Below are 27,606 nucleotides of genomic sequence, written 5' to 3'. Positions count from 1 at the left end.
TCACTGACCTTGACCAGTAGTCTGAGGTCATGAGGCTTCTTTGGGCCTGAAGGGAGGTGGTGGAGGTGACACTGCTGTCAGTGATGGCCTTAGTGATTTGCTTCCACATCATTCTTTCTGGAGGGTCTCCTGGCCCCTGTGGGTAGAGAGCCACTCTTGCAGTATTGACCCCTGCACAAAGCTGAGTGCTGCGTGTCAGACTCTTGATGCCCTTTCCCTGACTTGCTGAGACATTTTTGTTAGTGCTGAGGCAGTTTTACCATTTGTTGAGGTCAGGAAGGTAATTCAGCTTTAACAGCTGAATATTCACATTTGGAACTTCTTTTAAATGGTGAATATTTTTTAAAAAGCAGAAAGGACTGAAAAATGTATTGATTCACTGCATTTTATTTTGTATTGTTTCCGTGTGCATGGCCTCTTTAATTCTCAGACCGCTTCATTACCCACAATTCATTGCAGTTTCCACAGCTTCGCTCATAGAGGCGGTGGGAATCTGCAACGCCGCACCTGGACAGAAACTTCATCCCGGATCCCTCCAGAAACGCCACCAGGACAGCGTTGCATGAAAGGTGACTCTATGCCACCTATCTCCATGCCCCCCAGACCAATTTCACACAGTTAGTGTTGTGGCCATTTCCAGCGATCGTTAACTCAATTGCAAACACAAATTTTTCCAGGCTTTTTTAAGCAAAGAAATTCGGTAACTCTGTGCAAAATGGGAAGTAGAATATCAAAGGGAGGAATTTCTTACTTTATGAGATACATGAATATTATTACATAGGACTATTTGAATGAGTCAGCAGCACTGAACAAGCTTTTCTTATCTTTTGACCTTCTAACTCCTAACACTTAAATGAACCAAAGTATTGTAATTTCTAATAATATGGCCGTCCAAATTATCTTTGCAGACCAAATAAAGCTTCAACATTGTGAACTTTATATGAATCGTATTGTGACTGTAAGAAAAAACTGTGAATGGATTTCCAAAATTTACATTTGATAACAGGAAAATAATTGCTTGCCACTTGTACTATCACTCGATGTGAATGGCCATTCCCTACATGAAATTTATGGATTATTTCTTGATGAATAATTGCACTTTGTATTTATCATTTCCTACGCAGATGAGAAAACCATATTAAATTAGATGAATGACCGACGTATTTCCTACAGTCAATCTGCAAAATTTATTAAGACAGATAACCAATATCAAGCAATACAGCAAATAGTTTCAGAAGGCAAGTGTTCTCAATGCTGAGGTCAAATAAGCTAATTTAAAATGTATTAGATAGATCCTTGGGGTAAATAAATGATATCCTCTGCATTGCTTTCCACTTGTGACTTTAATTCGACTTAGCTTGCTTAATTTAATATAAGGCAACTTCAGCAAAATGTATTATTTCATGTACTGCTGCTATGGCCCTTGTCCGTGATACATTTTAATTTGTTATCTTTGTTGCAATAGTATTTTTCATAATTATCCCTTGTTACTTGCAAATGTTTGTTTTAGGTAAGCATAAATTACTATTCATCTTGAACAAGGCATTAAAATCCATTGAGTATGGTATTAAAAAGTGGAGAAATGAGTGAACCGCTGAGAAATGCTGATAATTTATTCATAACTTACTTTTAAATTTATACATAAATCTACTCACAAGTGTTCCATTCTCACTGCTGCTGTGCATCCCTCCAATGGGAAATGTACTGAATGGGAAATAATGAAAGAGAGCGAAAGAAATCTTGTTACAGGCTTGTTAACAGATAATGAAATCAGATAACGTGAAACTCGGGTAACATTTCTTAGGGGATCATTAAGTCAAATGTAGATACTTTCTTCCAGTTAAACCCACTGTTAGATATTGAACAGAAGTTTAAGATGTACCAGTGGGGCTGATTCAGGTATGATGCAGGTAATAATTGCTCTCAGACCCAATGCTGCTGTAAGACCAGCAGTGAACAGTGAGATTTAAGACCCCGGCTCATGCTCCCACTGTGACCCATGACTTGGCCTCACTCAATTACCGGTAAATATAAAGCACACAAGATACTGTAAGGTATTTGCAGCCCAAACATCTGCACTCAGCATTATATATGAGCATGTGCCGAGTCTTAGAGCCAGGGTCTTAAATCTCACAATTTGGTCTGGGTCTGATAAGAGCAGTTGGGTTTTAAATAAATTAGGTGTTAGCCATGGGCAGCACTCTCACCTTTGAGCCAAAGTGTTGTGGGTTCAAGTTCCTCTCCAAAGACTTGAGCACAAAGTCTAGACTAACACTCCAGTGCAGTACAGGCACAGTAAATCAACTGATCAGACAAATAAATTGCATGACCTGCTTCCAAAATATATTGTACAAAACCACTGACTCAGAGAAAATCATGCACCTCAATAATTAATGTAATGTAATATTATTAATGTACATGCCTGAACTGATGGCATATATATTTATTCATTATACTGGTGTAATTCTGTTCACTTAATTTGTAAAAATTTCACAAAGCTGTGTAATGTATGAAATATGGCTTAAAGTATCTGAGTACAAACTGGTGGCAAGGAATCTCACCCGCCATTGGCATATACTTGCGAGATTTAGGCTGATATATGTGGTGTTTCAATTAAGAGAGGCTGATGTGAACTTGATGGTCAATTTATTAATATTTTCCATGTTCAAATGAATGAATAATGAATGTATTTGAGGGTATGGTAGCCGAGTGGTTACAGTACTGGACCAGTAACCCAGAGGTCATGAGTTCATAATCCCAGCAAGTGTGAAATTAATTCAATAAAATCTGGCTATTGGTGGGATAGCTCAATGAAAATGGCAATGAAAGCTGCTGGATTGTCATAGATCTGTGCTGGTGTGTGCCAGAAAGGCAGTAGATTCTTGGCCTGTGTATTTTCAATTGATGCGAATGATTAAATGAGGTCTTGAGATACACTAGGAAGCATATACAATTATCAGTTGGCAGGTTGTTGAGTGTAGGAAGCATCAGGTGATTAAAGAAATAACTCCTGGAATGTTGTTGTATGCTTATTGTGCACGAGTGTTTGCATTAGATCAATAACCAGTTCATTTTTTTAATTCATGCCGGAATGTGAGCGTCACTGGCAAGGCCAGCATTTATTGCACAAATAAATGAAATATATTAGAAATATACAGCAATGCATACTGTCGGAAAGCCAGACTTGAACTGAATTGGAGAGGCAAACTTGTTATCAATGCTGACAATGTTTTGTAGGTAAAAACACTGACTGCTACAGGTATCACCAAATGCCATCTGATTGGAAAATATTCAAGTTTTTACAATGGAAGTCAATTTCAGAAGTATGCATTTATGACACTGACTTTTGCTGTTGCTCCAGAACTGTCAACTTCTTAAGTCAGAATCTAAGGCAAAATAATAGATAATTATAATATGTAAACATACTCATGATAAGACATAAGCTATTCGCTTGAATCCATTCCCCTCTAACTGTCTCCCCTTAAATCCTTTTACACCTGGGGCAGCAGGTGTAAATATATATTTTTAATATTGGCATACCACTGGAGGTAATTCCACTGTCCTGATCTTTGGGCAGATGTCAACTTAGGCGGCCAGCGTTCTGACAGAAACAGGCAAGGGAATTCAACTGAAAATCCCTTCTCATCTGTCCCAGTCTTTACACCCTTCCATAAACTACTTCTACCCAAGGATCAACATTAATCTTCATGTCACCTAACTTTGCAGGATAATCAATTACTATAGAAACCCTCTTCACACAAAGATTTCAAAAAGCTTTATAATTTTCTTGCTACATACATATCTACACACTAATTACCATCTAGGTGTGAGCCCATAGTGCCTTTCTTAAATAATACCGTACCTACTATATTGTTCCTAGGAGATGCTCCTCCAGTAGCTGCCGTCTGTGAGGTGGAAGGTCGCTGTGGCTCAGGTGAGGGCTCTTAAGATGCTTATGACCAGTGACCTATAGGGTCTCAGGCTTAAGGGGGCTCGGCTGCAGATTGCAGCAACTTGGAAGCTGCCAGGGCAATCTGGCTCACTTGGTTTTATGGCACTAGAGCGGCCATCTGTTGAAGAGGTGGCGAGGATGGAGATGTGCTGTAATTTTAGGAGAGGGCAATATGTTCCACTCCCATTGTACAAGTTGCCCTACTATCAGGTAGTATCTCAGCACTCCCACTGATCCATAGAAACATAGAAAATAGGTGCAGGAGTATGCCATTCGGCCCTTCGAACCTGCACCACCATTCATGGCTGATCATTTTTGCAAATTTAGTACCTCATTCCTGCTTTCTCTCCATACCCCTTGATCCCTTTAGCTGTAAGAGCCACATCTAACTCCCTTTTGAATATATCTAACGAACTGGCCTCAACAACTTTCTGTGGTAGAGAATTCCACAGGTTCACAATTCTCTGAGTGAAGAAGTTTCTCCTCATCTCGGTCCTAAATGGCTTACCCCTTATCCTTAGACTGTGACCCCTGGTTCTGGACTTCCCCAACATCGGGAACATTCTTCCTGTATCTAACTTGTCTAATCCCGTCAGAATTTTATATGTTTCTATGAGATCCCCACTCATTCTTCTAAATTCCAGTGAATATAAGCCTAGTCGATCCAGTCTTTCTTCATATGTCAGTCCTGCCATCCCAGGAATCAGTCTGGTGAACCTTCGTTCCACTCCCTCAATAGCAAGAATGTCCTTTCTCAGATTAGGAGACCAAAACTGTACACAATATTCCAGGTGTGGTCTCACCAAGGCCCTGTACAACTGCAGTAAGACCTCCCTGCTCCTATACTCAAATCCTCTCGCTATGAAGGCCAACATGCCATTTGCCTTCTTCACCACCTGCTGTACCTGCATGACAACTTTCAATGACTGATGTACCATGACTCCCAGGTCTCGTTGCACCTCCCCTTTTCCTAATCTGTCACCATTCAGGTAATATTCTGTTTTTGCCACCAAAGTGGATAACCTTACATTTATCTACATTATACTCCATCTGCCATGCATTTGTCCACTCACCTAACCTGTCCAAGTCACCCTGCAGCCTCTTAGCATCCTCCTCACAGCTCACACTGCCACCCAGCTTAGTGTCCCCTGCAAACTTGGAGATATTACATTCAATTTCTTTGTCCAAATCATTAATGTATATTATAAATAGCTGAACATTGCGGTACCCCCCTAGTCACTGCCTGCCATTCTGAAAAGGACCCGTTTATTCCTACTCTTTGCTTCCTGTCTGCCAACCAGTTCTCTATCCATGTCAATACATTACCCCCAGTACCATGTACTTTAATTTTGCACACTAATCTCTTATGTGGGACCTTGTCAAAAGCCTTTTGAAAGTCCAAATACACCACATCCCTTGTCCACTCTACTAGTTACATCTTCAAAAAATTCTAGAAGATTTGTCAAGCATGATTTCCCTTTCATAAATCCATGCTGGCTTTGTTCCCCATTATAAATTCACCTGATTCTGACTGCAAGGGACATATACTTGTCTTCACTAATCTTTTTTTCTTCACCTATTTATAGAAGCTTTTGCAGTCAGTTTTTATTTCCTTGCAAGCTTACTCTCATACTCTATTTTCCCCCTCATAATTAAACCCTTTGTCCTCCTCTGCTGAATTCTAAATTTCTCACAGTCCTCACGTTTGCTGCTTTTTCTGGCCAATTTATATGCCTCCTCCTTGGATTTAACACTATCTCTAATTTCCCTTGTTAGCCACGGTTGAGCCACCTTCCCCGTTTTATTTTTACTCCAGACAGGGATGTACAATTGTTGAAGTTCATCCATGTGATCTTTAAATGTCTGCCATTGCCTATCCACTGTCAACCCTTTAAGTATAATTCACTAGTCTAATTTCCCTTGTTAGCCAGGAAAGAACAGACTGGAGAAGATCCTAGTTGTGATTGAAGCTCCTATCCACTTGGTCTCCTGGCCTGTCCTACATGGAGAAGATGCATCGTGGGCAGGGACGTCACCTGTTTTTGAGGCCCCCTTCCGATTGTGTGCCAGTTTCTAAAGCAATAAGTGTGGGCATGCATAAAAGTGTGACCTGTTGAAGGGTTCTGAACATATGTGAGATTGCTTAGCTTAGTCTGAGAGGAAGAAACAGTCGGTGTGAGCAAGAGAGGGAAGTTGTTGTGATAACAGGAACAGGTGTTGAGTGTGTGAGTGCAAGCAGAGGGAGTGTAGTATTCTGATTGGAGGAGAGGCTTGTGAAGTGGAGAAAGGAAGGGTTGCCGGTACTGGGAAGAAAGTTTGATATAGCGGAGCTGTGTAGAGAGTACGAGAGATGTGGAAGAGTCGACAATCCTGGTAAGGTCAGTAAATTTCTTCCTGTACTGTAGCCAGATCCTAGGAACTATCTTGCTGGCATTAACCTACCCAGCCACCGCTCTCCTCTGGTGCTGGCTAATTTTCTGGGACACATACGGCTTAATTTTTACCAAGCAGTGGGTTCGGGTGCGGGATGGGGGAGGGGGGTTGGTCGGGTAGTGGGTTGCTATCACGGACTTTCCATCAGCGCGCTCTTCACCGTGTGTTTAACTTAATTAGATTAATGAATTGAGTCGTGTGGGTTTCCCAGCCAATTAACTGGAGCGGGTCTGATGATGTCATGGATGATTCACCTTCACCTCGCCTATTTAAAGGAGCCTTGCACATATCAGAGTTGTAGGAGGGTTTGATGTGGTTGTGAGAGGTGCCTGTCACTGTTACATCCAATACTTTGACTGTGAGGGTGCAAGCATTTATAACCAAGGATGTAGGCTCAGCTCCAGAAGGCTGCATGCAGGATTTCTGATTCCTCCTTGGAAATCCTGTTCCAGGGAGTGACAGTACGGAAGGAGGTCCTCTTCCCTAGTGATGGGAGGAAGAGGCCAGCCAGTGAAACAAAGAGGCATGGCTGGAGATCGCCCACAATGCAATGTAGGAAAAGATTTAATGACCTCATGAGGTCAGGAAAATTGAGTACAAAGCCACATCCAACTACATCCTGAAGTGCTGTCACCCCAAACCCCTCACTGTCTTCCCAAGCCTACTCCTCACATCAGGCCTCACACCAACCTGCTTTGCAGGTGCACCCATCCCTCACTGTCTCATCATCATCATCATCATCATAGGCAGTCCCTCAAAATCAAGAAAGACTTGCTTCCACTCCAAAAGTGAGTTCTCAGGTGGCTGTACAGTTCAATAGGGGAATCACAGTCTCTGTCACAGGTGGAACAGACAGTGGTTGAAGGAAAAGGTGGGTGGGGAGTCTGGTTTACTGTACGCTCCTTCCGCTGTCTGCATTTGGTATCTGCACGCTCTCGGCGACGAGACTCGAGCGCCCTCCCGGATGCTCTTCCTCCACTTAAGGCGATCTTGGGCCAGGGATTCTCAGGTGCCAGTGGGGATATGTTGCACTTTATCAAGGAGGCTTTGAGGGTATCCTTGAAACATTTCCCCTGCCCACCTGGGGCTCGCTTGCCTTCCAGGAGTCCCGATTAGTGCGCTTGCTTTGAGAGTCTCGTATCGGACATGCGGACGACGTGGCCCGCCCAACAGAGCTGGTCAAGTGCGGTCAGTGCTTCGATGCTGGGGATGTTGGCCTGATCTATACACCTACTCACCTCCCCATCAGACTATCTACCACTGACACTCACTCTCATCCTAATAGCAAGTAATATCACAGAAGGAGGCCATGTGGCAATATCATGACACTCCCTCAAAGTCACCCTCTACAGATGTAGCCCATTCATCCCTTACTCTCACTCTCACTCAAAGTTCTCTTCTTTCCCTCCTTGCAGGAGAAGAGTGTGCAGAACAGCAGGAAGAGGCAGAGAACCAGACGTGGCCTCCAATTTACTGTACATTGATGCTAGCAGAGGAGGAGACGCTGGATATAAGTGGAGTGGCAGAGCTGATGTCAGTGGGAAATGGAGAGTGTGGGACCTTCCACCTACCTGGTGAGAGAATTAAATATCATACAGCCACATGGCATGCGACAGTCATTCATGGTGACTTGATGTCAGCAGCCAGTGAAATATCATAATATGCATAATGGGAACGTTAAACATTCTTATCATAAGAGCTCTAATTCATATCTTCATTATCTCACAGGTCCAACAAATGACACCCACCCCCCCACCCCTCACCATCCCCAACTGTCCAGCTGGAGAAGGAAGACACCTCCTCAGAGGAAGCTCCATTCTCTGAGGGTGTGCCGTCACCTGACCCATGCGCACCCAGCAACAGCGCAGGAACACACACGTCGATGGTTCCTGCGAGACACAGAGCACTTTTGTAACCTGGGGGGGGGAATTTTGGTTTGTTTGTGCATCCCGTTCACCCTGGCCCAACACCGCTACCGTCCCTTGCGAAATTCCACGGGAGTTTAGTGGTGGCACTAACCGCTAGCGCCCCGCTCCTACCAATAGCTACCACACCCACTTGTGCGCCCATGAGAGTAGACACTCGCTCTTCCACCTCCGTGAGGGCGTGGAGGTCACGCTCCGGTCCGCATTTGTTGGTGCCTGCTGTGAGCGAGTTTCACCTGCAATAACAAACAGAAGAAGGTGTGAGTAACTGTGCAGCTAATCGTCTGCCACATGTGCCTTGCAGAGTTGAATAGCTGCTACCACATGGAAGTGACTCTGAGTAGCTGCGCAGAGTGGCTGTGTGAACGGTGGGATTTGGTGGCTATCAGCTAAGATTAAGGGTAAGGCTAAAGTTTTGCAAACGCATATCAAGAGTCAAAAGGTAGTAAGAGGAGGGGTGGGGCTGAGTAGGGACCAAGAAGGAGAGCTACGCATCGAGGCCCACTTTGGAACTTTGCAGCTCTTTTCTGCAACAAAGAGCATGGGCTGTACAGACTGTATATTGTGTGTGTAGTGTATGGAGAAAGATTCAGACTGAACACTGTGAGCTTAAAGTAAAGTGTGACCTTAGTCCTTTTTTTGCAGGTCTCCAGAGTGCCTCTCTAACCTGTGAAGCTTCCTTAAATACCTGTGCTCCCAAGGGATTATGGGATCCCTTGGGACTCCAGGGGATGAACTCTCTGGTGGCTGTACAGAGTAAATACAAGTTAACATATATAACAACACTCCCCCCCAAGGTGAATAGTGTAACTATTTACAATGTGAGTCGAGCTGGGGCCCTTCTTACCCTGGTTGATAGTCTCGGTGTGAAAGCTGGTGTTGTTGAATCATTTGTTGGGCCCGTGCTGGGCTGCTGTGCAGCTGGCCTTGCTGGGCTGCCTGGTGTGTTGGGCCCTGCTGGGCTGCTGTGGATGGTGGGTTCTGTGTCGTGGTCAACCGTGGTGCTGGTTGCCACTGGTGTGTATGTTGGGGGATGAAAAAGGTAGGGTCCAAGGTGGGTTGCTCAGGATAGTCCGTGAATCTGAGTTTGATTTGGTCCAAGTGTTTCCGGTGAATGGTCCAATTGAAAGTTTGACCCGAAACACTCTGCTCCCCTCTTTGGCCATGACAGTGCCGGGAAGCCACTTGGGACCTTGTCCATAATTCAATACAAATACAGGATCATTGATTTCAATCTCGCGTGATACATTTGCGCTATCATGGTATGCACTTTGTTGAAGCCGCCTGCCCTCTACCTGCTCATGTAGATCAGGGTGAACTAACGAGAGCCTTGTCTTAAGTGCTCTTTTCATGAGCAGTACAGCAGGTGGGATCCCAGTGAGCGAGTGGGGGTCTCGTGCGGTAGCTAAGCAGGACTCGGGATAGGCGAGTCTGCAGTGAGCCTTCAGTTACCCTCTTCAAGCCTTGCTTGATGGTTTGCACTGCTCTCTCTGCCTGACCATTGGACGCTGGTTTAAACGGGACAGATGTGATATGTTTGATCCCGTTACGGGTCATGAATTCTTTGAACTCAGCACTGGTAAAACATAGCCAGTTGTCGCTCACCAGAACATTGGGTAAGCTGTGAGTGGCAAACATGGCCCGCAGGCTTTCAGTAATGGCAGCGGACATGCTAGCCGACATTATCTCACACTCAATCCACTTGGAGTACGTCTCTACAACCACTAGGAACATTTTACCCAAGAACGGGCCTGCATAGTCAGCGTGTACCCTCGACCATGGTTTGGAGGGCCAAGACCATAAACTTAGCGGCGCCTCCCTGGGTACATGGCTTAACTGCGAGCATGTATTACATCTGTGAATGCAGGACTCTAAGTTCGCATCGATACCGGGCCACCACATGTGGGATCTAGCTATCGCTTTCATCATTACGATGCCTGGGTGGGTACTGTGGAGGTCATTGATGAAGGTGTCTCTGCCCTTCTTGGGGACCACTACTCGATTGCCCCACAGAAGGCAGTCTGCCTGTATACACATTTTATCTTTGCGCCGCTGGAATTACTTTATCTCTTCCTGCATTTCCACTGGGACACTGGACCAGCTCCTGTGAAGCACACATTTCTTGACTAGAGATAATAAGGGGTCCTGGCTTGTCCAGGTTTTGATCTGCCGGACAGTGACGGGTGATTGCTCGATCTCAAATGCTTCCATAACCATGGCTAAATCTGCGGGCTGTGCCATTTCCATCCTACTGAGAGCATTGGCGCAGTTTTCTGTGCCTGGCCTGTGGCGGATGGCATAGTTGTATGTGGACAACGTGAGCGCCCATCTCTGGATGCGGGCCGATGCATTGGTATTTATCCCTTTACTCTCAGAAAACAGACTCCACTTCAGGCGCCAGGAAAATGCACTTCGAGCATTTTAACCTGAGTCCCACGTGGTTGAGTCGACTAAGAACCTCCTCCAGGTTCTGCAGGTGCTCAACTGTGTTCCGACCTGTGACCAAGATGTCGTCCTGGAAGACCAAGGTGTGCGGGACCGACTTCAGTAAACTTTCCATGTTTCTCTGGAATAACGCCGCCACTAATCGGATTCCAAATGGGTACCTGTTATAAACAAAAAGACCTTTGTGTGTGTTGATGAAGGTGAGGGCCTTCGCTGATTCCTCCAGTTCCTGCATCATGTAGGCTGAAGTCAGAACGTCTTTCCTCCCGCCAGCGTTGTAAAGAGGTTGTCGGCCATTGGTGGTGGGTACTGGTCCTGCAAGGAGAACTGATTGATAGTTACTTTGTAATTGCCACAGATTCTGACGGTGCCGTCTCCCTTGAGGACTGGGTCAGTAGGACTGGTCCACTCGCTGAACTCGATTGGTGAAATGATGCCCTCTCTTTGCAGCCGGTCTAGCTCGATATCTACCCTTTCTCTCATCATGTATGGTACTGCTCTCGCCTTGTGATGGATGGGTCGCGCCCCCGGAATTAGGTGGATCTACACTTTTGCTCCTTGGAATTTCCTGATGCCTGGTTCGAACAGCGAAGGGAACTTGTTCAAGACCTGTGCACACCAAGTATTGTCAGTGGGCGATAGCACTTGGACGTCGTCCCAGTTCCAGCGTATCTTTCCCAGCTAGCTCCTGCTGAGCAGCATGGGACCATTGCCTGGTACGCCCCAGAGTGGTAGCTTGTGCACCGCTCCATCGTAGGAGACCTTTACGGTAGCACTGCCGATTACAGGAATCAGTTCTTTAGTGTAAGTTCTTAGTTTCTTGCAAACTGGAGTTAAGACTGGCCTTGAGGCCTTGTTGCACCACAACCTTTCGAAAGTCTTTTTGCCCATGATGGACTGGCTCGCGCCCGTGTCTAGTTCCATTGACACCAGGAGTCCATTTAGTTCAACATTCAGCATTATTGGGGGACAATTTGTGGTGAATGAGTGCAACCGATGTACCTCTGCCTCCTTTATCTGAGGCTCTGGTTCGTTGTGATCCTCCGTGGATCTGTCCTCCTATTCAACTTGGTGGTTTGCAGGTTTAACAGGCTTTGCAGCTTGCCTGCACACTCGTTTGAGATGTCCCATTGTCCCACAGCCTTTGCAAACGTACTCTTTGAATCGGCATGAATGGAAACGATGATCACCCCCGCAGCGCCAACAAGGTGTTAATGGCCTTGCATTCATCACCCTTGATGGTGGACTCTGAGTCATCTGCGGACTTGCAGCTGCAGGTATGTGTGACCTGCCCTGTATGTTACGATTCAAAAACAACATCACTTTGTTCACAGTACTTGTAGCAGCACTTGTGTGCTGAGAGATTTGCTTCGTATTGTCACTGGTGGCAATGAACGCCTGGGCTATCGCTATGGCCTTATTCAAGGTTGGGGTCTCTTCAGTCAAAAGTTTGCGAAGTATGGTTTCGTGGCCAATGCCAAGTACAAAAAAGTCTCTGAACATATGCTCCAAATGTCCTTCAAATTATCAATGTCCTGCAAGGCGTCTTTGCTCGGCGACATAACTTGCTACTTCCTGGCCTTCAGACCTTTTGTAGGTGTAGAACCGGTACCTCGCCATCAGAACGCTTTCCTTCGGGTTCAAATGCTCTCGGACCAGTGTGCACAAATTGTCATACGATTTCTCCGTGGGTTTTGCTGGAGTGAGCAAATTCTTCATGAGGCCATACGTTGGTGCCCCACAGACGGTGAGGAGGATTGCCCTTTGTTTGGCAGTGCTCTCTTCCCCATCTAGCTCGTTGTCTATGAAGTATTGGTCGAGTCGCTCCACAAAAGTTTCCCAATCATCGCCGTCTGAAAATTTCTCCAGGATGCCCACTGTTCTCTGCATCTTTGGGTTCGCAAACTGTATCTCGTCGCCAGTTGTAGTGTATGGAGAAAGAGTCAGACTCAACACTGTGAGCTCAGCTGTAAAAAAAATACCTTAGTATTTTATTGTAGGTCTCCAGAGTGCCTCTCCAACCTGTGAAGCCTCCTTAAATACCTGTGCTCCCAAGGGATTATGGGATCCCTTAGGACTCCAGGGGATGAGCCCTCTGGTGGCTGTACAGAGTAAATATAAGTCCACATATATAACAGTGTGAGACAGTGAGGTTTATGTTATAGCATTGTAAGGTTAAATGAAAGGGTACTCACCCTGACGACCCAAGTAAGGTCTTTCAACTTCTTGCGACATTGTATCACAGTTCTGGGCACCTTGCTCCTTGCAGACACATACCGTGCCACCTCCCTCCACAAATGTCTGAAAACTCTAGGCGGTGGCCTCCTGACACTCTCAGGTTGCAGGACATCCTTTCGCCTCTCCACAGCCTCCATCAATGCCTCCAGCACCACGTTGGTAAAGCTCACTCGCGACCTCCAGCCTCAGCCATGTTGCCACTCTGACCAGACTCCGATGGTGATTCTGCGCATGCGCAAAGTCATCTTACATCCCCTTTAAGAAGAGCCTGGTGCCGGAATGTCTGAAGACCATCGCCTCATCCACATATGCTCTGGGAATTTATCACAACAATTTTTTGCTTTACCGCCCTGAGAATTGTGCAACAACTGATTTACTGATCTACTTCCTTCTTGGGGCACTGAAACCAAATTTTGTGGTAGACGGCGTTAACTTTCACAAGGCGCCACACTTACCGACTAACCAGAATTACCGCCTCAAAATGGGCGATACCGAATTTCTAGCCCCAAGAGCCTGGCCAGAAACTAATGCAGGAACTGAAGGAACCATGGTGGCAAATAGGGCCAGTTTTCTGAGTTGGTGCTGCTGGCCGGGAGCATACGCCTGCATTTTGGGAAATCATGGACATGCTGCCTAAGATTTTCTTCACAAATGGACAGTAAATTGGGAGCACCGCGTTCTTGATTTCCTGGTACTCACATTGGGAAAGATTGCAATACAAATTTAGAAACCAGGCCCTACAATGTCAATAAAGAAAATATAGACCAGGAAGATGAAGGTTATATGAAAGAAAGGAGGAACTTACATTTATATAGCAGCTTTCACCTCTTCAGGATGTCCCCAAGTGCTTCACAGCTAATTAATTATTTTAGACGTGTCGGCACTGTTGTTCTGTCGGCAAACTTGGTCGTCAGGTCCCACACCAGCAAATGAGATAAGTGACCAGTCAATCTGTTTCTGCTGATGTTGGTTGAGGGATACAAGTTGGTCAGGACACCACAAGAACTCCTTGAAAAAGTTCAATGGGATTTTTTACACCCATCTGAACTGAGTGAAGGACCCTGATTTGTGAACATTTATCCGGGACTAGATTGTTTCTTGGAATTATGTGACATCTTGTTGTGCAGCAGAAAAGTAGGCTTCAGATGCTGTAAGTTGAGAGAGCATAGGCACAGTGAGAGACCTGGATGTGAGTAAGTGATCAGTATCATGCAGCAAGGCTGTGTTCCAATTACAGAAGGGTGATGTCCTCGGAAGAGGTGAGTGTAGCAAATCTTTGCATTGTACTTTGCAACTTGAAGATTGCCTCAATTGCATGCATCAAATGCAGTAAAAGAGCTGCAAGTATGTCTGAGCGGTTGGTATAGGTAAGGGGTAATTGAATATTGGGAAGACCGAAGCCATTGTTTTCGGTCCCTGCCACAAACTCCATTCCCTAGCCACTGACTACATCCCTCTCCCCAACCTCTGTCTGAGGCTGAACCAGACTGTTCGCAACCTTGATGTCATATTTGACCCTGAAATGAGCTTTCGACCATATATCCACATATCCAGCATAACTAAGACTGCCTATTTCCATCGCCCGTCTCTGTCCTTGCCTCAGCTCATCCGCTGCTGAAGCCCTCATCCTCGCGTTTGTTACCTCGAGACTTGACTATTCCAATGCACTCCCACATTCTACCCTACGTAAACTAGAGGTGATCCAAAACTTGGCTGCCCAAGTTCTAACTCGCACCAAGTCCCGCTCACCCATCACCCCTGTGCTCGGTGACCTACATTGGCAACGCCTCGATTTCAAAATTCTCATGCTTGTTTTCAAATCCTTTTATGGCTTCGCCCCTCCCTATCTCTGTAATCTCCTACAACCCTACAACCCCCCGAGATGTCTGCGCTCCTCTAATTCTGCCTTCTTGAGCATCCTTGATTATAATTGCTCAGCCATTGGTGGCCGTTCCTTCTATTGCCTAGGCCCCAAGCTCTGGAACTCCCTGCCTAAACCTCTCCACCTCTCTATCTCTTTTTCCTTCTTCAAGACGCTCCTTAAAACCTACCTCTTTGACCAAGCTTTTGGTCACCTGCGCTAATTTCTACTTATGCGATTCGGTGGCAATTTTTTTATCTCTTAATACTCCTGTTTCACTATATTAAAGGTGCTACTTAAATACAAGTTGTTGTTGTTGTTAAGCTACTGTAGAACAGAGAACACTTTGAGATGTGCAAATTGGGTCATCTACCTACAATATGAAAGAAAGAAAGACTTGGATTTATAAAGCATCTTTCACGACCACCGGATGTCCCAAAGGCGCTTTATAGCCAATGAAGTTTTTTTTTGAAGTGTAGTTACTGTTGTAATGTATAATATAATTGGCACCGATTTTTCTATTATAAAGAATTAAAGTAGTAAGCGGATGTGTCTTTCACACACTGTTGGGTGCTAATTTTATAACATAAATCTTGTCATAACATCTCATTACCACTACATTACTAGGAATGAGCACATTTACAAAATGTAAAGATTAACTTTTATGGGAATGATAAATTATGTAAATGCTAAAATCACATGCTACTTCTTTGTGTTAATTTTTTTATAATTATGCTCATCAAGATGAGGGATATCAGTGTGTGGGGAACAGAACTCTGCCGTTTCATGTGCCCAATATCAGTACAGCAATGCACAGCCAGATGGAGAGTAACATTCCCTCTACTCTACTCCAACATCAGAAAAGCACCAGTGGGACTATTTTGTTCCATTTCTCACAACAGCTATCTGTGACTTTCCTGAGTAAGAGTGCCAAATTGGTAATAGTTTTGTGTATAGTCCATCCCCACTAGAAACTGCATTGGGACTGCTCAATTTCATTTGATATAAGGCCCCTACATCCAGGGGAGACTGGATAGGAACAAAGATTCTTATGGTGAAAGGCCAGTGTGTAATCTATTCCGCCAGCATATTTTTCCTTTACATTTTTTTGGTGAATCTTAGTGGGAAATAGGATTTTATGAGATGAATAATTCCAAAGCATCTTTAGAAGCCACAGGTCAGATTATGCCATCTAAGTTGGGCTGATCAGCTACTTTTATTTGAAATATGAAAGAAATGTCACAATGAAGGAAGTAATATTAACTGAGATTACTATTTTATTCCAAGAACATGGAAAACTGTTTATAGAATCATATAATCATATATATTTACAGCACAGAAGGAGGCCATTCAGCCCATTGTGTCTGTACCGGTTGAAAAAGAGCTATCCAGCCTAATCCCACTTTCCAGCTCTTGGCCTGTAGCCTTATAGATTATGGCACTTCAAGTTCATATCCAAGTACTTCTTAAATGTAATGAGGGTTTCTGCCTCGACCATCCTTTCACACACCCCACCACTCTCTGGGTGAAAAAATGTCTGCTCAACTCCCTTCTAATCCTTCTACAAATTACTTTAAATCTATGCGCCCTTGTTATTGACCTCTCTGATAAGGAAAATAGATCCTTCCTATCCACTCTACCTATGCCCCTCATAATTTTATACACTTCAATTAAGTCTCAGCCTATCCAATCTTTCCTCATAGGAAAATTCTCCAGTCCTGGCAGCATCCTTGTAAATCTCCTCTGTGCCCTCTCTAGTGCAATCACATCTTTCTTGTAATGTGGTGACCAGCACTGTACACAGTACTCTAACTGTAACTTAACTACTGTTTTAAACAGTTCAAGCATAATCTACCTGCACTTATATTCTATGCCTTAGCTAATAAAGGAAAGTATCCCGTATGCCTTTGTAATCATCTTATGGACATGGATGCCGACTAACCTGTGCCCATTCATAGCGTTGAAGGTAGCACATTGAATTGGTGCCGCCTGCTACCCACACTGTTCATTGGCTGCACGTATCAGCAGGGGGCCCAATATCACAAGTGGCGTGCACAGTGGTATGCAAAATATGTCCCGTGGGCCATATCCAGCCTGCTAATGGATTCAATCCAGCTTGCCAAGGCCTGGCTTCGAGCTTGAACGTCCACTGCACCTGACCCCTAGCCTGACCCCGCCCCATGTAATGTCAGGTGGCAGGTCTCTGAGGCAGATGAGGAATCAAGCAATGGGCTTTCGAGATGGGAGGTAAAGGTACGGAGACCAATGGCTGAGGTGGACAGAATGTGTCCGGGAGTCGCGGATTGGGCCATGACTAGTGGCTGCAGCATGGGTGGTGAAAAGCTGCTGACATTCAATAACGGAGACTGCAGATGGCCTTGGAGAGCGACTTCGAGCAGCTCTGAGCCTTGGAAGGCCGGCTTCAGACTATCATCTCAGTCTGAGCTGCAGCAGTGTCGTCTGGCTGGTTGACAGACAACAGCAAAGGTACTGGTGGTGTGGCAGGGGTGGACCAGGAATGCTGTCATCTCGAGAGAAAGGACAGAAGTTTCCTGCTCCATGGAGCCACTGCCACTCTCCCGCGTGGGTGCCTCAGCAATCCTACTAATCTGTTGGAGAACAGCCTGATGGACTGCTGTGATCCCTTGGAAGACCCTTTGAACAGTGATAGCCAGAACTATGATGGCAGCAGTCTGAGCTTGCAAGATAGCACTCAGACCTTTGATAGAAGTTGATTGTGCTGCAATGGAAGCTGTGACATTGTTCATCAGACATTGCATCATGGTGGGTTCTGCAGGTGCGCTGATAGATGTGAACACCCATTCAATATCGGAAAGGATGGGCTCCAAACTCTGCGCAAAGCCCTGTGCCAAGTTTGTGCTGAACTCCTCCATACTCCTTGACATGGAGCACAGGTCTTCTGTCAGTCTTTCCAGTGCACCAAGCATTTGGTTATGTACACCCATCAGCCTTCTTCTGTAGCCTGGCCAATTGAAGACCTCATCTGACTCCTCTGTAACAGAACTACTGTGTGACTTCACCCTCCATCAAACTGGCACCTGTGCTATCCTTTCCCCCCGCCCTGGCTCCTGTGCAGCTGTGCCTGGAGTCTCACCATGTGCAGATCCCTCCTCTATCTTAGCCTCTAAAATATGCACAGTGCCTATGTCTGAGCTGGTGGTTCTGAGTGTACGATTGAGTGACAGTGTTGCGTCATTTTTACTGTCTTCATCGTCTTTCTCCTTTGACTGGGAAGGCTCCAGTTCTTGGGTCTCTGAAATAAAAAAGGGACAAGGGTTTGGTTGTGTTGAGGGGAGAGGAGAAAGTAAGTGTGTGTTTACACCATCTGTAGCTTCTAATTGCAGGATGAGGGAGAAGTGTGAAGAGGGAAGAAGAATTAAGTATGCATTTACCCTCACCATCAATCCCTCCAGCCCCGTCAGTAGCCTCAGTGATGCCCCTTTCCATGATGCCCAGCACTATCTCCTCCATGGGGCTTAAAACATACAGGCACGCTTGTCCTCCTCCGGTTCTTTGCTGTTGCCTGATGTTATGCGGCAACTTCTCCTGCAAGAAAGAGGGAATTGTGTCAGTGAGTGCCCTGCAATATGTTTGGAAAAGATGTGACTGTCATGGTTGAGTAGCTGCAAGTGTGCGAGCTGTGTGTTTTGGGTGCGTGGGTTGCAACAGTGCTACGTGTGTGTGGGTCAGGAAAAGCATATGAATTGAAGGGTTGAGTACTGATTGATAAAGATTGTTGGTAGGTGAGTGATGGGGGCATACTGAATTGAGCTGTGGCTGAGGCAAGTGGTGTAGTTGATTGGCTATGGCATTTGAAGATGAACTCACTCATCTTGGCAACTCGTGTGAGATTGTTAAACCTCTTCCTGCACTGGATTCATATTCTTGGAGCTACTCTCCTGGCATTGACCTCCATTAGTTATTCCCATGTGTCTGGAGGGCCTCCTGTCCCCCTGTGGATAGAGGACATCTCTCCTTTCCATGTCTTCCACGAAGAACTCCAGTGCATTGTCTGAAAACCTTGGCGCTCGCTCAAAGTATTACAGCCCAGATTGACTTTTGAAAAAGCTCCCACCACTTCTTGCAGCTATAGTGCACCCACCCCCGCCCCCCGCTTTAAAAGGTGTGGGCTGCCTTTAAGTAGTGCTAGTACAGGATGGGTAATTATTTGGGCTGGAGGGCCACTTAACAAGTTTTGGTGAGCTGTTGAGGGCCGCTCACCAATGTTCCCGTTAAGCAGCATGACTGTGCGCAGAGGTGTAGCGGTCCCACGCAGGCCGCTCAGCGGTTTTAAATGAACAGCTGTGTAACTAGTACAGTAACGAGCACAATACAATTGCTCACCATTTGTGTAACGAGCAGAGGCTGAATAATTCAGTTAACTAATTATCAGTTAGTGTAAATAGACAATGTTAAATAAATAAATATATTTGAGATAATTAAAATACTAATTAGTAAACAGAAATCAGTATTGCAGTAATTAGTTAGATGGTAGTTAATAACTGGTTAACAGGTATTATCCATCAGTCACCCCATCACTGGGGGTTGGGCCTGGGTTGGGCTTGCGCCCTCACTGCTGCTGCACTCAGCGTGCTACACCGGTTATAGGGCTGGGCTGCCATCGGTAAAATGACATTCACAATTGTAGTCTATAACAAAGTCTTCCAACCCAGTAAAAGATTAGTCATTATTTTTGAGCTGTCACTTTTTTGAACATGTATTTGTTTCATTCAAATAATTTTCCTCCTCCTGGCCCGAGTGGCCCCAAATTTTGCATCATTCCGTGACTAAGGGGGAAGGAAGGTAACTTGTTTCTGTTATATATGTATCAGCTTGTATATACCTTGTACAGTCACCAGAGGGGTCATACCCTGGAGTCCCAAGGCATCCCACAATCCCTTGGGAGCACTGCTAATTAAGAAGGCCTCACAGGCTGGAGAGGCACTCTGGAGACCTGCAATAAAAGACTCAGGTCACTTTACTTTGAGCTCACAGTATCTAGTCAGACTCTTTGAGGGGTGATCTTATAGAAACATTTAAAATCATGAAAGGGATAGACAGGATAGAGGCAGAGAGGTTGTTTCCACTGGTAGGGAGGCTAGAACTAGGGGGCACAGCCTCAAAATACAGGGGAGCCAATTTAAAACCGAGTTGAGAAGGAATTTCTTCTCCAAGAGGGTTGTAATCTGTGGAATTCTCTGCCCAAGGAAGCAGTTGAGGCTAGCTCATTGAATGTATTCAAATCACAGATAGATAGATTTTTAACCAATAAGGGAATTAAGGGTTACGGGGAGAGGGCGGGTAAGTGGAGCTGAGTCCACGGCCAGATCAGCCATGATCTTATTGAATGGCGGAGCAGGCTCGAGGGGCTAGATGGCCTACTCCTGTTCCTAATTCTTATGTTCTTATGTTGTTTATTCATACATAACAACTGGCGACGAGATACAGATGACGAACCCGACGATGCAGAGAACAGTGGGCATCCTGGAGAAATTTTCGGAGGGAGATGATTGGGAAACATTCGTGGAGCGACTCGACCAATACTTCGTGGCCAACAAGCTGGAAGGAGAAGCGAATGCTGCCAAACGAAGGGTGATTCTCCTCATCGTCTGCGAGGCACCAACGTATGGCCTCATGAAAAATCTGCTTGAAACCCACAGAGAAATCGTATGATGATTTGTACACACTGGTCCAGGAGCATCTGAACCCAAAGGAAAACATTCTGATGGCAAGTTACTGGTTCTACACCTACAAAAGGTCTGAAGGCCAGGAAGTAGTGAGTTATGTCACCGAGCTAAGACGCCTTGCAGGACATTGCGAATTTGAAGGACATTTGGAGCACATGCTCAGAGACTTTTTCATACTTGCCATTGGCCAGGAAGTGATACTTCACAAACTTTTGACTGTAGAGACCCCATAGCGATAGCCCAGGTGTTCATTGCCACCTGTGACAATATTAAGTAAATCTCTGAGCACATGAGTGCTGCTACAAGTACTGTGAACAAAGTGGTGTTGTTTTTGTTATGTATGAACAATGAGTCTGACTGGATACTGTGAGTTCAAAGTAAAGTGTGACCTTAGTCTTTAATTGCAGGTCTCCAGAGTGCCTCTCCAGCCTGTGAGGCCTCCTTAAGTACCTGTGCTCCCAAGGGATTATGGGATCCCTTGGGACTCCAGGGGATGAGCACTCTGGTGGCTGCACAAAGTAGATACAAGTTTACATATATAACAGCACTCCCCCTCTGCCAAAGTCAGCAGTGTAACTATTTACAAGGTGAGACGATCTGAGGCCCTTCTTTACCTGGTTGATCGTCTCGATGCAGATGCTGGTATTGGTGAACCGTCTGTTGGGCCCTCGCTGGGCTGCTGTGCAGCTGGCCTTGCTGGGCTGCCTGGTGTGGTGAGTCCTGCTGGACTGCTGCGGATGATGGGTTCTGTTTCGTGGTCAACCGCGGTGTCGGTTGCCACTGGTATGTGTGGTGGAGGATCCAAAAAGGTAGTGTATAAGGTGGGTTGCTCCGGATAGTCCGTGAATCTGAGTTTGATTTGGTCCAAGTGTTTCCGTCCGGTGAATGAGTCCATTTGAAAGTTTGACCTGAAACACCCTGCTTCCCTCTTTGGCCACAATAGTGCCGGGAAGCCACTTGGGACTTTGTCCATAATTCAATACAAATACAGGATCATTAATTTCAATTTCGCGTGACACATTTGCGCTATGATGTGTACTTTGTTGAAGCTGCCTGCTCATGTAGATCAGGGTGAACTAACGAGAGCCTTGTCTTAAGTGCTCTTTTCATGAGCAGTTCAGCAGGTGGGATCCTAGTGAGCGAGTGGGGTCTCGTGCGGTAGCTCAGCAGGACTCGGGATAGGCGAGTCTGCAGTGAGCCTTCAGTTACCCTCTTCAAGCCTTGCTTGATGGTTTGCACTGCTCTCTCTGCCTGACCATTGGATGCTGGTTTAAATGGGACAGATGTGACATGTTTGATCCCGTTACGGGTCATGAATTCTTTGATCTCAACACTGGTAAAACATGGCCCGTTGTCGCTCACCAGGACATCGGGTGGGCTGTGTGTGGCAAACATGGCCGGCAGGCTTTCAGTAGTGGCAGTGGACGTGCTAGCCGACATTATTTCACATTTCCAGTTGGAGCACGCATCTACTACCACAAGGAACATTTTACCCAAGAACGGGCCTGCATAGTTGACGTGTACCCTAGACCACGGTTTGGAGGGCCAAGACCATAAACTTAGCTGCGCCTCACTAGGTACATTGCTTAACTGTGAGCATGTATTACATCTGTGAACGCAGGACTCTAAGTCCACATCGATACCGGGCCACCACACGTGGGATCTGGCTATCGCTTTCATCATTACGATGCCTGGGTGACTACATTGGAGGTCATTGATGAAGGTGTCTCTGCCCTTCTTGGGAACCACTACTCGATTGCCCCACAGAAGGCAGTCTGCCTGTATACACATTTCATCTTTGCGCCGCTGGAATGGCTTTATCTCTTCCTGCATTTCCACTGGGACACTGGATCAGCTCCCATGAAGCACACAGCTTTTGACTAGGGATAATAAGGGCTCCTGGCCCATCCAGGTTTTGATCTGCCGGGCAATGACGGGTGATTGCTCACTCTCAAATGCTTCCATAACCATAGCTAAATCTACGGGCTGCGCCATTTCCACCCCCGTGGTGGGCATGGGCAGTCTACTGAGAGCATTGGCGCAGTTTTCTGTGCCTGGCCTGTGATGGATGGTGTAGTTGTATGCGGACAATGTGAGCGCCCATCTCTGGATATGTTGGTATTTATTCCTTTGCTCTCGGAAAGCAGGGATATGAGTGGCTTATGGTCAGTTTCCAATTCGAATTTTAGCCCAAACAGGTATTGATGCATTTTGTTTACCCCATAGACACACACTAACGCTTCTTTCTCAATCATGTTGTAGGCTCTCTCAGTCTTGGACAGACTTCTGGATGCATAAGCAACCAGTTGTAGTTTCCCGAAATCATTAGCTTGGAGGAGGTTCTTAGTTGACTCAACCACATGGGGCTCAGGTTAAAATGCTCGAAGTGCGTTTTCCTGGTGCCTGAAGTGGAGTTCCTGGGGAGAAGAATTGTGGCGGATGGCATCAGGCCCACCGATTCGAAGACCGAGGCATTCGAGAACGCACCAAGGCCACAGAACGTCATGGAGCTGCGTAAAGGAGACGAATGGGTATGGGGGAAAAGCCAAGAAAATGCCTTTGTAAAAGCTAGAAAATCGTTATGCTCAAATAAATTGCTTGTGTTGTATGATCCATGTAAGCGTTTGGTACTAGCATGTGATGCGTCGTTGTACGGCATCAGGTGTGTATTGCAACAAGCTAATGAATCTGGGGAATTGCATACGGTTGCTTATGCATCCAGAGGTCTGTCCAAGACTGAGCGAGTCTACAGCATGATTGAAGAAGCGTTAGCGTGTGTTTATGGGGTAAGGAAAATGCATCAATATCTGTTTGGGCTCAAATTTGAATTGGAAACTGACCATAAGCCACTAATATCCATTTTTTCCGAAAGTAAGGGGATGAATATGAATGCATCGGCCCGCATCCAGAGATGGGCACTCATGTTGTCCGCATACAGCTACGCCATCCACCACAGGCCAGGCACAGAAAATTGTGCCGATGCTCTCAGTAGGCTGCCATTGCCCACCACGGGGGTGGAAATGGCACAGCCCGCAGATTTAGTCATGGTTATGGAAGCATTCGAGAGTGAGCAATCACCCGTCACAGCCTGACAGATTAGAACCTGGATGAGCCAGGACCCCTTACTGTCCCTAGTAAAAAATTGTGTGCTTCGCGGAAGCTGGTCCAGTGTCCCAGTGGAAATGCAGGAAGAGATAAAGCCGTACCAACGGCGCAAAGATGAAATGTCTATACAGGCAGACTGCCATCTGTGGGGTAATCGCGTAGTGGTCCCCAAGAAGAGCAGGGACACTTTCATCAGTGATTTCCACAGTACTCACCCAGGCATTGTAATGATGAAGGCGATAGCCAGATCCCACGTGTGGTGGCCCGTTATCGATGCGGACTTAGAGTACTGCATGCACAAATGTAACACATTCTCGCAGTTAAGCAATGCACCCAGGGAGGCATCACTAAGTTTATGGTCTTGGCCCTCCAAACTGTGGTCCAGGATCCACATCGCCTATGCAGGCCCGTTATTGGGTAAAATGTTCCTAGTGGTTGTAGATGTGTACTCCAAATGGATTGAATGTGAGATAATGTTGACAAGCACGTCCGCTGCCACCACTGAAAGCCTGCGGACCATGTTTGCCACGCATGGCCTGCCTGATGTCCTTGTGAGCGACAACGGGCCATGTTTCATCAGTGCCGAGTTCAAAGTGTTCATTCCCCTTAATGGGATCAAACATGTTACATCTGCCCCGTTGAAACCAGCATCCAATGGTCAGGCAGAGAGAGCTGTGCAAACCATCAAGCAGAGCTTGAAGAGGATAACTGAAGGCTCACTGCAGACTCGCCTATCCCGAGTACTGCTTAGCTACCGCACGAGACCCCACTCGCTCACTGGGATTCCACCTGCTGAACTGCTCATGAAAAGGGCAATTAAGACAAAGCTCTCGTTAGTCCACTCTGATCTACATGAACAGGTAGTGAGCAGGCGGCTTCAACGAAGTACATATCATGATAGCGCAAATGTGTCACGTGAAATTGAAATCAATGATCCTGTCTTTGTGTTGAATTATGGACAAGGTCCCAAGTGGCTTCCCGGCACTGTTGTGGCCAAAGAGGGGAGTAGGGTGTTTCGGGTCAAACTTTCAAATGGACTCACCCACCGGAAACACTTGGACCAAATTAAACTCAGATTTACGGACTATCCAGAGCAACCCACATTGGACCCTACCTTCTCTGACCCCCCCAACACACACACCAGTGACAACCGACACCGCGAAGCTGAACCCATCACCCGCAGCAGCCCAGCAGGACTCACCACACCAGGCAGCCCAGCAAGGCCAGCTGCACAGCAGCCCAGCGAAGGCCCAACAAATGATTCACCAAAACCAGCATTTGCACCAAGACGATCAACCAAGGAAAGAAATGCCCCAGGTCGACTCACCTTGTAAATAGTTACACTATTGACTTTTGTGTGGGGAGATTTGTTATATTTGTGTAAACCTGTAAATACCTTGTGTAGCCACCAAAGTTCTCATCACCTGGAGTCCCAAGGAATCCCACAATCCCTTGGGAGCACTGGTACTTAAGGATGCCTCACAGGCTGGAGAGGCACTCTGGAGATCTGCAATAAAAGATTACGGTCACACTTTACTTTGAGCTCACAGTATCTAGTCAGACTCTTTATTCATACATAACAGTTTCCAGGCATTTAACTCTGCTGCTCTTGAATTGGGTTTAAGGAAAGATTCATATTTCCCTGATTTTGTTTTGCTGAGGCACAATAACCTTTACTCCTGGGAACAATTTGCATTCTGTGGCTCAATGGCCAAATGTTGCCATTCACATTATTTATTTGTTTAAACGCTTCAAGCACAAAAGTAACCCTGAAATACAGGCCTTATAAAACTTTTGCCGAAATGTGATAGCATTATCAGCACATTTATATATGTTTCAATACTGATATTTGTTTCAAATGAATAATATTACTGATCATCAAATATTTAAGAACTGTTTTTGGATTCTGTTTAAGATTCTGTCTTTGGAGCTCCACTGAAACATATCTATTATTGTGATTGCTTTAGAAATAACAACTGTTATTGATAGTACTGTTATTCAGTGTATTGTCATTAATATTCTTTTATTGACTCTTCACAAAAATGATCACATCTTTGGACATATATCACAAGGTACATATATTTCAGCAAACACTCCAACCAATAACTGGACTTCCACATGGACAATGCTAAAGTGTAAACTTTATAATGAAAAGGAAGGGGCCAATCAGGCTATCTGTAGCACCCCCACCAATGTGGGTAGATTTATATTCATACTCCAGCACGGTTTATCCCAATTTCATAAACAGATCAGACCATCCCTGCGGGCTGAGGAAAATTCTGTCGCTCTGCTCACCAGGCGGTAATAGTTTGGTAATTGTGACTGGCAGAGGGAAATGGGAATGCTTCACCATCTCTGGACAATAACCCACTGCTATTACATTGTTAACTTCAATTTTTATTTAAAGTTGGGTTTTACAGCAAAGTGAAAATACAATGTACCATTTTATTACAGCAGGCATTTAGAGGGCGATTTTTGCTGGATGCTTCAGAAACTAAAGAGCCTCCAGGGTGGTCAAGTTGGGGTCTTAAGCTGCAATGCATTTTACACAAGATGCATCTTGGTAAAGGAGTTGAAGTGCACACCAAGAACAACCGCCCGCAGGATCGTTAAGGGGCTGATTGACAATTAAATTGCCTGCTAGTGCTCATTAAAGAGGCTGCACACCATTTTGGTGGCTAACACTTTATTTAATGACATCTCCTAACAGCAACCAGCTGAAGAGGAGTAAACAAGTCATTGCTGAGGATTTTGAGTGCTGCTTAAAGCTAGGCTCAGCTTTCAGTGTTCACTTGCTGATTGAAATTGACAGACTACACTGCGTTTGAAGAGGACTTTTGAGACATATCGGGTGATTTTCTGGGACACTTTGTCAAGACTTAACCAACATTTTGGCTGGAAATTCTCTCAGGACTTCACCTAAAATAAGTGAGTGCTGTGCTACTCTACCTATAGGAGTCACCAGGAGCAAAGGAGTGCTTGATCCTGGGCATCTTGCTCGGGGTCCCCATTTGCTCTGCATGAGAAATTGGAGGAAGAGATGAGGTCAGGCATAGCAGTACTAGCTGCTACAGAAGAGAGGGAGAGGGAGAGGAGGGACAGGAGGGCTCTCAGCAAGTTACCCCTATCCGCCCAGAGCCTTCAGAGAGCATTACTCCTACATTCACATGACCCAAGACCAGTGCATGAGGAGGCTGCGCTTTACCAAGGAGGTCGTTAGAGATCTGTGGCCTCATGGACATTGTAGCACAGCCAGGGCTGCATTATATGTGGCAGTCAAGGTCACAGTAACACTTAATTTATGTCATGCCACAGTTGATATGTCACCTATCACAATCCTCGGTGCGCTTCTGCGTAAGGGAGGTCTTTGTGGCTCTATACGCTCTGAGGAATGACTATCTATCATTCCCTATTGTCAGAAAGGATCAAAGGCAGACAGCTAGGGTTCAACAGGATTGTGGGATTCTTAATATTCCTGCACACATGCCATGCAAGCCCCTCATTTTAAACTCAGAGGTGTTTAGGAACAGGAAGGGATTCCATTCCCTCAGTGTGCAGCTTGTCTGCGACCACCAGCAGCACATCATGCAGATGAATGCCTGCTATCCAGGGAGCTGTCGCGATGTGTTTATACAAAGACAGTCTTATCTGTCCCACAGATCTTTAAGCCCCCAATGCAATGTGCATGGCTGGCGACTAGGTGATGAGGGATACTCTCTGATGCCGTGGTTTATCACTCCCCTGAGAATCCCCCAGACACCAGCTGAACATTCATGTAATGAGAGTCACCCAGCCACCAGGAATACCATTGAGCAAATCATTGGAATCCTGAATCAGAGGTTTAGATGTCTTGACTGGTCAGGAGGTGCCCTGCAGTTCTCGGCCGAGAAGGTGTCCAGATTCATGCTGATTTGCTGCATGCTTTGTAATCTGGTGATC

This window comes from Pristiophorus japonicus, chromosome 5 (assembly GCF_044704955.1).
Source record: "Pristiophorus japonicus isolate sPriJap1 chromosome 5, sPriJap1.hap1, whole genome shotgun sequence".
NCBI classification, from domain to species: domain Eukaryota; kingdom Metazoa; phylum Chordata; class Chondrichthyes; family Pristiophoridae; genus Pristiophorus; species Pristiophorus japonicus.
The sequence above is the reverse complement of the archived record's forward strand: the minus strand, read 5'-3'. Positions refer to the sequence as shown.